Here is a 10,262-nt window from a genome sequence, read left to right on the forward strand (position 1 = left end):
GGGGCTGCTATGGGGGGCTGAGTGCCATGGGCAGAGCTGTAGAGCTGCCATGGGGGGCTGAGTGCCATGGGCAGAGCTGTAGGGCTGCCATGGGGGGCTGAGTGCCATGGGCAGAGCTGTGGGGCTGCCATGGGGGGCTGAGTGCCATGGGCAGAGCTGTAGGGCTGCTATGGGGGGGTTGAGTGCCATGGGCAGAGCCGTGGGGCTGCCATGGGGGGGGTGGGCTCTCCTCAGCTTCCTCTCCTCAGGTCTGAACAAACCAAGGGACCTCAGCTGCTCCTCACACTCTCTGCCCTCCAGACCCTTTCCCATTTTCATATCCCACTTCTGGATGCTCTCTAATCGTTCCGTATCCTTCCTTAATGACCTGTAAAACAGCTCAGCACTGATCAGAGCAGGGAGAGCACCGTGGCGCTGAGCTGCAGGATGCCTCACTTCCCGAGCAGAGCTGCGGGTGGATGTTAATCACCAACCAGAAGCAACGGCAGCCCCTGACAGACCGGGATGCCTGGGCGTGAGAAACAGCATCGGCTCCGTGCAACGGGAAGCTGGGAGCAAAGGGAATCTGACACACAGGTTTGCCGTTTGTTTAAGGAGAGAATGCCGCTGCGAGGTGGCAAACAGAGCTCCAAAGTAATTTGGGCTTTCGTAGTACTGCACTGACAGCGCAATGATTCACGGCTCTGGTACAGCTGCCGGTCTGCACTGCCTAAAACAGTGCCCTGATGGCGCCCCAGCGCAGTTACAGCACATCAGAACAGAACCGGATTCCTCCCGAGCTCCCAGGAGGAAACCCACAACGTGCTGAGCTCCCCAAACTCATCACTGCGCCGCTCCAGCCCCGCCTGCACCCGGACCTCCTCCTGCACCCAGCCTGGCAGCTGGGGCGCTGCTCTGTGGGTTTGTCTGAGACAGATGACACAGAAAGTCACTTGTTGGAGCTGAAAAACAGGTTGGTTTCAGCCCAGCAGCAGCACCAGCTCACAGGGAGACTGCAGCCCATAGACAGCGCTTCAGGTGGCAGCTTTTGGCCCTAGCAGAGCACAGCAACCCTGCGCCCACGGACACCCCAAAGCCTGCAGGGCGCAGGGATGATCCCCAGCACTGCGGCTGCCGGCTGAGAGCGAAGGCTTTGGTCCGTGCACGCTTCCATCCGCCTCCAAACGCTCTGCTGCCGCTCCGCAGAGCAAAACACACGGGGCGGGTTCACGGTTCCCCAGCAGCACAGCGCAGGAAGCCTCCGTTCCTCCTCCTTTCGTGGTTGAGGACGGAGCGGATCCGGAGGAGCCACGCGGGAGCTCCCAGCTCTGAAGTCAGAGGGAGGCGGTGCGGGAGCGGCGGTTCGCAGGAAGGATTTCGGCCCCGTCCGACTTCCCTTCTGACTCAGCGCAGCCCACAAACCGCTCTGCTCGGATTCGGTGGAAAAACCCAATCCCAGCCGGGCCCCGGGCTGCTCCGCTCACGGAGCGGCAACGGGAGGAGCTGCTGCTCCGCACTGACAGCCAGCATCAGCCCGGCCCCGAGAATTCATTAACTCAGAGGGAAAAAGGGACGAAGTTCAGAACAGAGGCAGTCCTGCTACGTGATTTTCTCCCCTGGGTCTCCTATGGCAGCACAGGCTGTGGAAGCTCATCCTGAGCTGCAGCTGTGGAGGTTCGGCTCAGCAGCTCTGAGGCATTCAAGGGCCACGCAATGAAGCCGAGCACAGAAGCGGCTCAAAGGCATCAGAACAAACTCAGAGGAGCTCTGAAAGCTGCAGGCACCGCAGTGCCACAGGACTTCGTTTGCTTTTCATACCCATTTCAGGAACAAACGCATCTGCAGCCCCAGCACTGCGCCCCCATCCTCCCCTATGGGTTCACCTCTGCACGGCGATGCTGTTGGAGCTCCCAGGTGGGGAATGCAGCAGTTTGCAGAGCTGTGAGAGCACAAAGCACTGCAGCAGCAGGGCAGGAACGCATCCAGAAATAAACCCACAAACTGCACTGTGTTCAGCATCAAGGTGCTGCAGCCCCGACCCATGCAGGTGCCATCAGCAGCGCCTGCCTCTCCTGACCCTCAGCCTCACAACTTTGACAGGCAGGAGAAGCAGAAAAATCGCTGTTTTCTTCTCCCCCATTTCCATTCTTATCTCCAGGAGCGATTTCTCCAAGCTCACGTTTTCCAATGGAAACTCTGCCTTCAGTGCGATCTCTGTGCTGATAGCACGGCTGTTGTGCTGCACCACATCAGCTGTGTGCCAAGGAAACCACAGCAGCAGCCATTGCCACCCCAGCAGCATCGCCTGAACCTTCCAAGATCCCCGCTCATCCGTTCCCCTCAATCCAAATTCATTGCACGCTTCGTCCACGCCTTCATTTCCCAATCATTATTTCCACAGCAGACAAGGAATCCTGGCTCTCACAGTGCAAGAATCCAGGAAGGACGGACAGACAGACAGACAGGAGCTGTTCCTGCACGCGGGGAATGCGGCAAAGGGCTCTTCCCCATTTCGAAAGGTATGCAAACAGGTTCTGGTGAAGAATGCAAATTTCTGTCCTCGTCCAGAGGGAGGAAAAAAGTCACACTGAGAATTTGTCACCCCCAGAGACCCTGAAGGAAATTCTACAGGGGGAACACGTTTCACATGAAGCTGGTTGGGTATTTTTGCTGCTGTTGAGTTGTGGAGGAAAAGCGCCAGCAAACAAGTGGGCATAGAAATAAATAACATCTGCTGAAGGCATCGTGCAGATCTGTGAGATCAGAAGAGCAGAAGAGGAGCCTTCACCTCTCGGCACAGAGCAAGGATGGGGAGATGCTGCTGTGCGAGGCTCAGGGCTGGGAGGTCTCCCATTTCAGAGCAGCGGCAGACCCAAGGAAAGCAGGTCAGGTGTTACAGCACAGCCTTATCTCCCAACTGCTGATAACAAACACACTGAGCTTGGGATCAAGGGCTGGAGGAGAGCAGCTCCTCTTTGCTGAGCGCCAACTCGGAGCTCTGCAGGAAGAGCCCAGAACTCAAAGGTCTCAGCAGTCACCAAATCAAAGATAGAGCCCTTCAGAGGCTGCCGAGCCGCTCCGGTGGCCTTTGAAATAATACTCATTTATTAAGATGCCAGTAGATAGAGGACAACATCTGACGCTGCTCCCAGAAGCGGAGAGCTTGCAGCTTTGGCCAAGTGCTGCTGCAATGGCAGGAGCTCAGTGCAGGGTGCCTACAACACCCAGCCTGTGGCAAGCAAAACCATTTGTGCAAGAAAAGCTCTCTGCAGCAATCTTAGCTGTGCTGCCATCACAGCCTTCCCATCCAGCTGCGCTTTCAGCTGTTTTAAGACATTTATTTCAGGGAAGGAGCAACGCAGAGACAGCCAGGTTTGGAGAAGCTGAGTGACTGTGTTGGATTAATCACCTCAATCAGCTCCATGGGAACACAAGCCTTGACCAGCCCTCCTTACAAGGCACAGACAAACCCTCCAGGCTTCCCCTATGGTGTAAAACAGACCCAGAGTCACCACTGAGCACATTTCCCATGGATGGGAGCTTGCAGCATACAGTCTTACTGCTGAAGGGAAGTTTTATCTTCCCAAATAATGAGGAACCCAAATCCTTACCGGTCGCAGCAGCCTTAGGGTAAGATGGGACACAGAGTCAGGGCAGCCCTGGGCTGGAGATACACAGCTGGTGCATCTCAGTGGGATATTTCTGCCTATGAGAGCAGAAGACTGATGCACATCACCCCCAAGGCCAGCCAGCAGTCAGGTCTATTTGCACAGCAAGGATAGAAGCTGCCAATGATCACCTCCAGGACAAAACTGTCCAGCCTTCCCCAGTCCTTCCAGGACAGATCTCTGCCACGCACAGACTCCAAGAACCACAGAACCATCCGGGTTGGAAAAGACCACTAAAATCACCCACCCAACCACCAGCCCATCACCTGGGGCTCAGCCTGTTGCAGCACCTCGTCAATTTTGTACTCATGGGCTGACCTGAAGGCAATTGGGATCCATCCAAGCTGGATCCCAGCCTGCACCCCCCTCCTTCTCTCTATCCTAAAGTGCTCCCAACAAACCCCACGCACGGAGCAGCATTTTCTCAGCAGATCCCTATCAGCCACACCGAGGACAATCAGAAACCCAACAGCCACAGGTTGAAGACAGAAGGGAACAACAAAAAAAACATCAGAGCAAGAAGCAAAACTGAGTCAGCCAAAAGAAAGAGGACTTCTCAAAGAGAGAAGCCAAAGCAAAGCCACCGCCGAACACCAGCGCGCATTGCTCCTCTCCATGGCACTTGCCCAAATTGCAACCTCCTGCTGCTTGAACCCCGAGGAAGAGAGCAGAACCACAGGCACGGAGCTCCTGCAGGTCCCTGGGCTGGGCGGCTCCTTACCTGCAGAAGGAACGTGGATGTGAGGTGCTGCTCCTGGGGCTCTGCCTCTCCTGCCTGTCCGGGCGAACGCGGCGCTGAGTGCAGCACGTGACAGCCGTGCCCTGCCCTCCACTGCCAGCTCCTTCTCCAGCAATTTCACTGCCTGCTCAAGGAAGTGAGTGGGTGAGCAGGGTGAAAAATTGTTCCCCTCTACTCAGAAACGGCAGAATTACCCACAGATTTCTCCTTCCCAGAGATGAGCTGCAATGATCCCATTACCCCACGGTGGCCAATTTCGGTTCGCTTCGCCCTCAAGCAGAGCGCACCAAGCAGGGATGTGGGTTATTAGAGCTGGTAAACAGGGGGAGAGCAGGGAGTCCAGGAGACATCATTGCCACGCCGCCAGGTTCACATCACCCATGGATGCAGGCACTGCCTCATCCTTCTGTCCCTGCAAAGGTCCTGCGGTGCAGATCACCGTGGTCAGGTTTTGTCACAGCGCGCGCCACTGGTTTGAAATTATGTCAGCATAAAGGGCCTCTCGCAGCAGTTCTGGTGCAGACAGAGGGTCTCCTACCTTAAGATATAATTGCTATTTGAAGAGCAGGCAGCCCAACCACCCCACTTCTTGCATCCTCCCCCAGCAAAGACCCTCAGGACAGCATGGGGAGGCAGCAGGCTGAAGCCACCCAACGGGAGCACAGAAACTATTTCCTCCCTCTGTCCAGCACTGAGCAAACCACAGCGGTACACAAAACATCTGAACACGATGCAGAGATGCTCAGCAAGCCATCGCCTCCCCTCTGAGCTCATCAGAGCATGAGAGCCTTACAGAGGAACGCTCTGCACTCAGACCCTGGGGCACAAGGCTGGAGGGAAGCCACAGCTGCTGCTCCGCTCCAGGTGGAAAAAGCTCCTAAGTGGGGACTGAAGCTCAGCATCCAGAACAGCTTAGAACCATAGAATCACAAGGTTGGAAACAACCTACAAGATCATCTAGTCCAACTCATCACCACTGATGGAACCAGGGCTGCTCCACTGGCTGCATGCACCTCCTCTGCCTGCTGCTGTCCCCAGATGCTTCTGCTGGTGATGTTACAAGGGAATGGCACCACCAAGGTCCTGCAGCATCAACATTCTCAAGTAAGATCTACAAGTGACAGGACTCTGTTGTTAGCTAGCTCTGGAGGCAGCCTTGAGCATGCAGATGATGCCCAGAAGCATGCTTTCAATAGCACTAAAACCTCCACTATTTATTACCACTCTGTTTCAAACAGTGAAATACATTTATTTTTTTTAATCCAACTGTCAAGATATTAATCTTTGTGCCCTTCCAAAAGCAAAAAGGAAGCTGGAAAGTAAACAATATCCTTCAGTGTCGGGTGGAAACCAAAGTTTACCCCGCTCACAAGAGCGCCATTTGAAGACATGTGGTAACTTTCCACCTTAACAAAGGCTGGTCCCTGCTTTTGGGGTGAGGGCTGAGCACGTCACAGCTTTGAAGTCTTTAGTTATGGCTTAGCACCACCTTCCCATAGAGCATAACCCACAGCCATCAAATCATAGACCACAGGATGGCTTGGAAAAGACCTCAAAGATGGCAGAGGCGCCGAACGTTTCCACGCAGCGCCCAGCATCCTGCCCACCCTCACCCCCACAGGTGAGCCAACACACGCGGCTCCAACCAAGGGCACAACGCGTTCTGCACAACTAAGCAAGTTTAAATATAGATCCCGCTTCTATCTTATCTACCTTCTGTTAAACGGGCGCATTCATCAGGTTATAAGAGCTTATCCATAAGAAACCTTCCGAGTCAGCACTATCCGTGTCCCCGCTGCAGGGCAAGGGAGAGGAGCCTCTGCTGACCTCGATGCGATGCCCCCAAAGCCCCATCCCGTGTGCAGCCCTGCAGCACAGCCACAGCACCCATCACCCATCCCTTCCTGCCCAGACAGGAGGGTGGGAACTCTGATAAAGCAGGAGGTGCTGCTGTGTTGCAGCCATGGGTTGAGAAACCAAAAGGCACCAAGCAGGATGGGGTGCAGGGATAAGGAAGGGGAGCATCCAGAACAGCTCTTTCAACCCCATCTCACTCAACCAGAAGCCTCCATGAACGGAACCCATCATGTTGGAGGTACTCACAGTGTCTGACTGCTGGAGGACCGCAGACAGGTTGGGTCAGCAGCTCCCAGCTGCTTCCTGGAAGCAAAGGAACCGCCTTGAGATGCACAGATAGAAGTTCTGGGTATTGCTTTTGTTTTTTTAATCACTCCTACACCCCATTTCCAATTATTAGCAGACAAAGGTCGCTTCCACACATGAGGTGGTTTAACAGCAGGTGAGAAAGCTGTGTTTTACAGCGGCTGATTCAGCTCAAGGGAAGGCAGGCGCACGCAGGAGCTGCGCTGGTGCTCAGCCCACTGCCTCGATCCTTTGGGTGAAGCCACGCTGAGCTCTCCTGGCCATACAAAACCCACTCCTCAGCCACTGCATCAGGTCACTGAAGCCCTACTTTAAGCCCTATGCAGTCGCTGCCTTCCCTTATCTCCCAGACCTTTGCTCCCCTTGTCATTTACACCCCTCTTGCCCTGCACCAACGCTCCTTCCCCCTCCCAGCCCCACACCAGATGCTCTCCCAGCCCCACAGCCCTCAGCACAGCAGGAGGGGAAGCACTGCTGGCAGACAGGGCTCTCACACCTGCATCACACAGCCTGTGATGCCCACACTCATCAACCTCCTTCAACCATCATTCTATTTGCTCAGATAAAAGAGGCCCACAGCTTAAAATAATAACAATAATAGCATTATTCTTCCTTGCTGTGTGCTGCTTTGGTGTCCCCCCTGCAACGGGGCGCACAACCTCATACAGAGCCCAACTGAAGAGGCTGCACAGCTGCAGCATTACACAGCTCTGAGCTGCAGCTCTCCCTCCAATGGCTCAGGGTCTATTTTCAGCAGCTCTCCTTGCCTTTCTCTTATTGGGGTGTTATATTTTAACCTTGCAAATCCGCTCTAAATTCACGCCACCGCCTCCCCTCCGACCACAGGGTGCTGGAGAGCAAACTGCGCTGCCACATCACTGCAGCCACAGGGCTGTGGGAACACTCACAGAGGAGCTGCCACATGTGAGACCACTCCAGTCCCCCCCAAAGCATTCTTTTGGGTCAGAAAACAGCAAAAATAATAATAATCATCATCATCATCATCCAGGTCCTGCCTGCCAAGGGCTGCAACTTGTGATGACTTCCACCTGCTGTCCAAACAGCTCTGCTTCCAGCAGCACAGCGCTGTTACACTGAGATGCTGCTTCCCCTCATCCTTGCAGCCTCCTCCAATAGGGAAAATAGGGAAAGGCAGCACAGACCCACAGAGAAACTGAGATTCACCCCTCCGATGCAAAGTCCTTCAGCAGAGCCCCTCTGGGCAGAGCCCACCCGACCCACAGAGGGGCAGCACCCAGTGACAGCCCCCAGCCCCCCCCCCCAACTCTGACAGTGCACACAGAGCTGTTTATTTTACCACCACTTCTATTCCTCTCCCAGTGACATCTCAGCATTTCCCCCTTTGAAAGCCACAGGAAGTCTGGGCCGGATGGACTCCTTTCAGCTCCGTGGGTTAAACATTATTCTGTGGGGCTGGAGGTGCGCTCAAAGGGGGAGGCAATTCTCAGAGTTACACATTAAGAGGTCAGATCGTCCACTTGTTTTGCTTTGAGGACAGCAGGATTTGGGAGGAGAACACCAAGGGAGAAGCCAGCAAGTTCTCGACTAATAATAAACCCATTCCTGTGCTTTGTGCCTTTGATGCTGGCTGAGATCTTACACCCGATCTGCCACAAGATGTCAGACAGACAGAACCCCAATGGGATCCACCGAACCTCACGTGGTTTTCCCCTACCCTTGGACTCGGGGCACCTTCACAGAACCCATCCGAAAGCAGCTTGGAAGCCAAGGACAGATGGCTTAAACGCAGAGGAGGCGGCGGTGGGCTCCTGCCCCGACCACACAGCCAACCCCATCCCGACACCACCGAGCTCTGGAGGAAGATGAGTCAGTGCCCGGCGTGGGAGGCGGCGCAGCGCGGGGCGGCTGCTGGCACACAGCAGCTTCTGGGGAAATTCTGAGTGCCCCAAGCAGCTTTGGGCTCAAAGAGGGGTGAAGAAGGGGAAGGAGAAGCTCAGCTCCTCTGTAGCCCCCCCTCCCCCTTCCAACAACTCCCCAGGCTCCCTTTGAATGCCCTACAGAGTCCAGCTCTCCCTTTAGGTCCCTTCAGATAGCCTACAGCAGCCCCTGTCCCCTGCCCCTCTTCCAGGTGCCCTATAGCAGCTGCTCTTCCCCCTCCTTCCCCCATCCCCTGGCTCTTTCAGGTGCCCTGGCCCTGCTTGCTGTAGGGAAAAACCCCCCTCGACCTCACATAAATCCCCAGTGCTCTCCTTTTCCTTGCACTGGGATCTTGAAGGGTCACAGCTGTCACATCCAACGTGGACACAGGCAGCCAAAAAGTCACTGGGGAATTTACAGCCCACTGCAATAACTCTGCTTATGATCCCACCTGGCAGAGGTGCCTCCCCATATCCCCACCCCAAAAAATAACCCGAAACAACAAAAAGCGCCCAATTAGGGCAATTAACCTGAAGGCGCTCTTTAAGGCTGGTCATTAATCGGGCTCTGAGCTGAGTCAGAGAGCAGCACGTTGATGTGAAAAGAAGCTGAAAGCTCTAAAACACAAAGCAGGTACCCAGAGAGAAGGGGACTTGGGGACAGGACACAGGAACCGGAGTGACGGCACGCAACAGGGACGCTCAGAACAGAGAGATGTGAAGCTGGGGAAGGGGCTTTATGTCAGCATGGGATACAGGAGTGGCTCCAGTTTCTCCCTATCCTCAACACATGGAAGGGGAAAGCAGTCCAGAGCAGTGAAAATCAGACAAACTTGGAGGGGAAAACGAAGCCTTGCAATACAACCTTGCCTACCCCCCTCTGTTCAGACACCCACAGCTCCAGCTGAGCCCAAGTGAGGGGGACTCTGACCCACACTTCTAGTTAAAAGCAGCACCCAGAGGGATGGCTAGAAGGGACAGGGTCCCCCCCAGCCTAATTAACGCCATTAGGGAAGAGGGGAATCCCTAGAAAGAAGTGGGGTACAGCTCACAAAGAGGAGGTAACACAAAGAGGAGGTAAATGGGATTCACGTGGGACCCCAGACTAGGCAGGGGCACACAGTGCTTCATGGGGCACAGATCTGGGAGGACGGAGCACCTGCAAAGCAACAGCAGAGAAGCTGAGAGGCCACACAACGCCAGCACAGAACCCCCCAAGCTCCGGGAGTGCATGGGGCGACCCTGGGCTCCTGTAAGCAGAGGAGGCACGAGGGGAACCCCCTCTATAACGAAGAAGCCCCCATGGAAGCCCCCCAGCAACCACCAGAACTGCGAGCTCCTCCTCCTTCCCCACGACTCCAACACCGATACGAGGCTGCTCCCCTCCCCACACCGCGCTCGGAGCCCCCCATCCCCGCAGCCCATTACCTGCACTCCCAGCGCTGCCACCCCTCCCTCCCCCTCCGCCCCGGAGCCGCCTTTTGACGGGAACCGCCGGCTCCGCGTCCCGCCCCCTCCCTCGGCCACGCCCCCTCCGCGGCCACGCCCCAGCTCACCCCACCAATGACAACGCGGCACCTTTTAGACCACGCCCCCTAGGGGGTGGACCCGCCCTAACACCGCCTACCGTTGCCATATAAGGCGAGGGTTGAGCTAAGCCCCGCCCACTATGGGCGTGGTGTGGGCTGGCGGGAAATTGCACGTGGCTGCCCGGCCCCGGGACCCCAGAAAGCGGCAGCGCTGCACCCCCCGTTTCGGCCCAGCTTCTGCCCGTGCTGCTCCGCACCTGAGCCCTGAGGGGAGCCCCACGCACTG

General features: G+C 55.9%; 1 protein-coding gene across 5 annotated transcripts in view; it reads right to left on the bottom strand.

The window, feature by feature from the left end:
• Positions 1 to 9,938, bottom strand: part of VDR (vitamin D receptor) — a 38,153-nt gene extending 28,215 nt beyond the window's left edge. The window contains exons 1-3 of one of the 5 annotated variants that reach the window (XM_048928570.1): positions 9,876 to 9,909; positions 6,490 to 6,546; positions 4,369 to 4,510 (exon numbers count right to left, since the gene is read on the bottom strand). The gene's annotated coding sequence lies outside the window, so the exon portion shown is untranslated. Of the gene's footprint in view, positions 1 to 4,368; positions 4,511 to 6,489; positions 6,547 to 8,978; positions 9,779 to 9,875 lie in introns of those variants that run through there. The other 4 variants (XM_048928569.1, XM_048928571.1, XM_048928572.1 and 1 more) reach the window with 4 other exon arrangements.
• Between the last annotated feature and the right edge of the window lie 324 nt (positions 9,939 to 10,262).

Source organism: Lagopus muta, chromosome 28 (genome assembly GCF_023343835.1).
Source record: "Lagopus muta isolate bLagMut1 chromosome 28, bLagMut1 primary, whole genome shotgun sequence".
NCBI lineage: Eukaryota > Metazoa > Chordata > Aves > Galliformes > Phasianidae > Lagopus > Lagopus muta.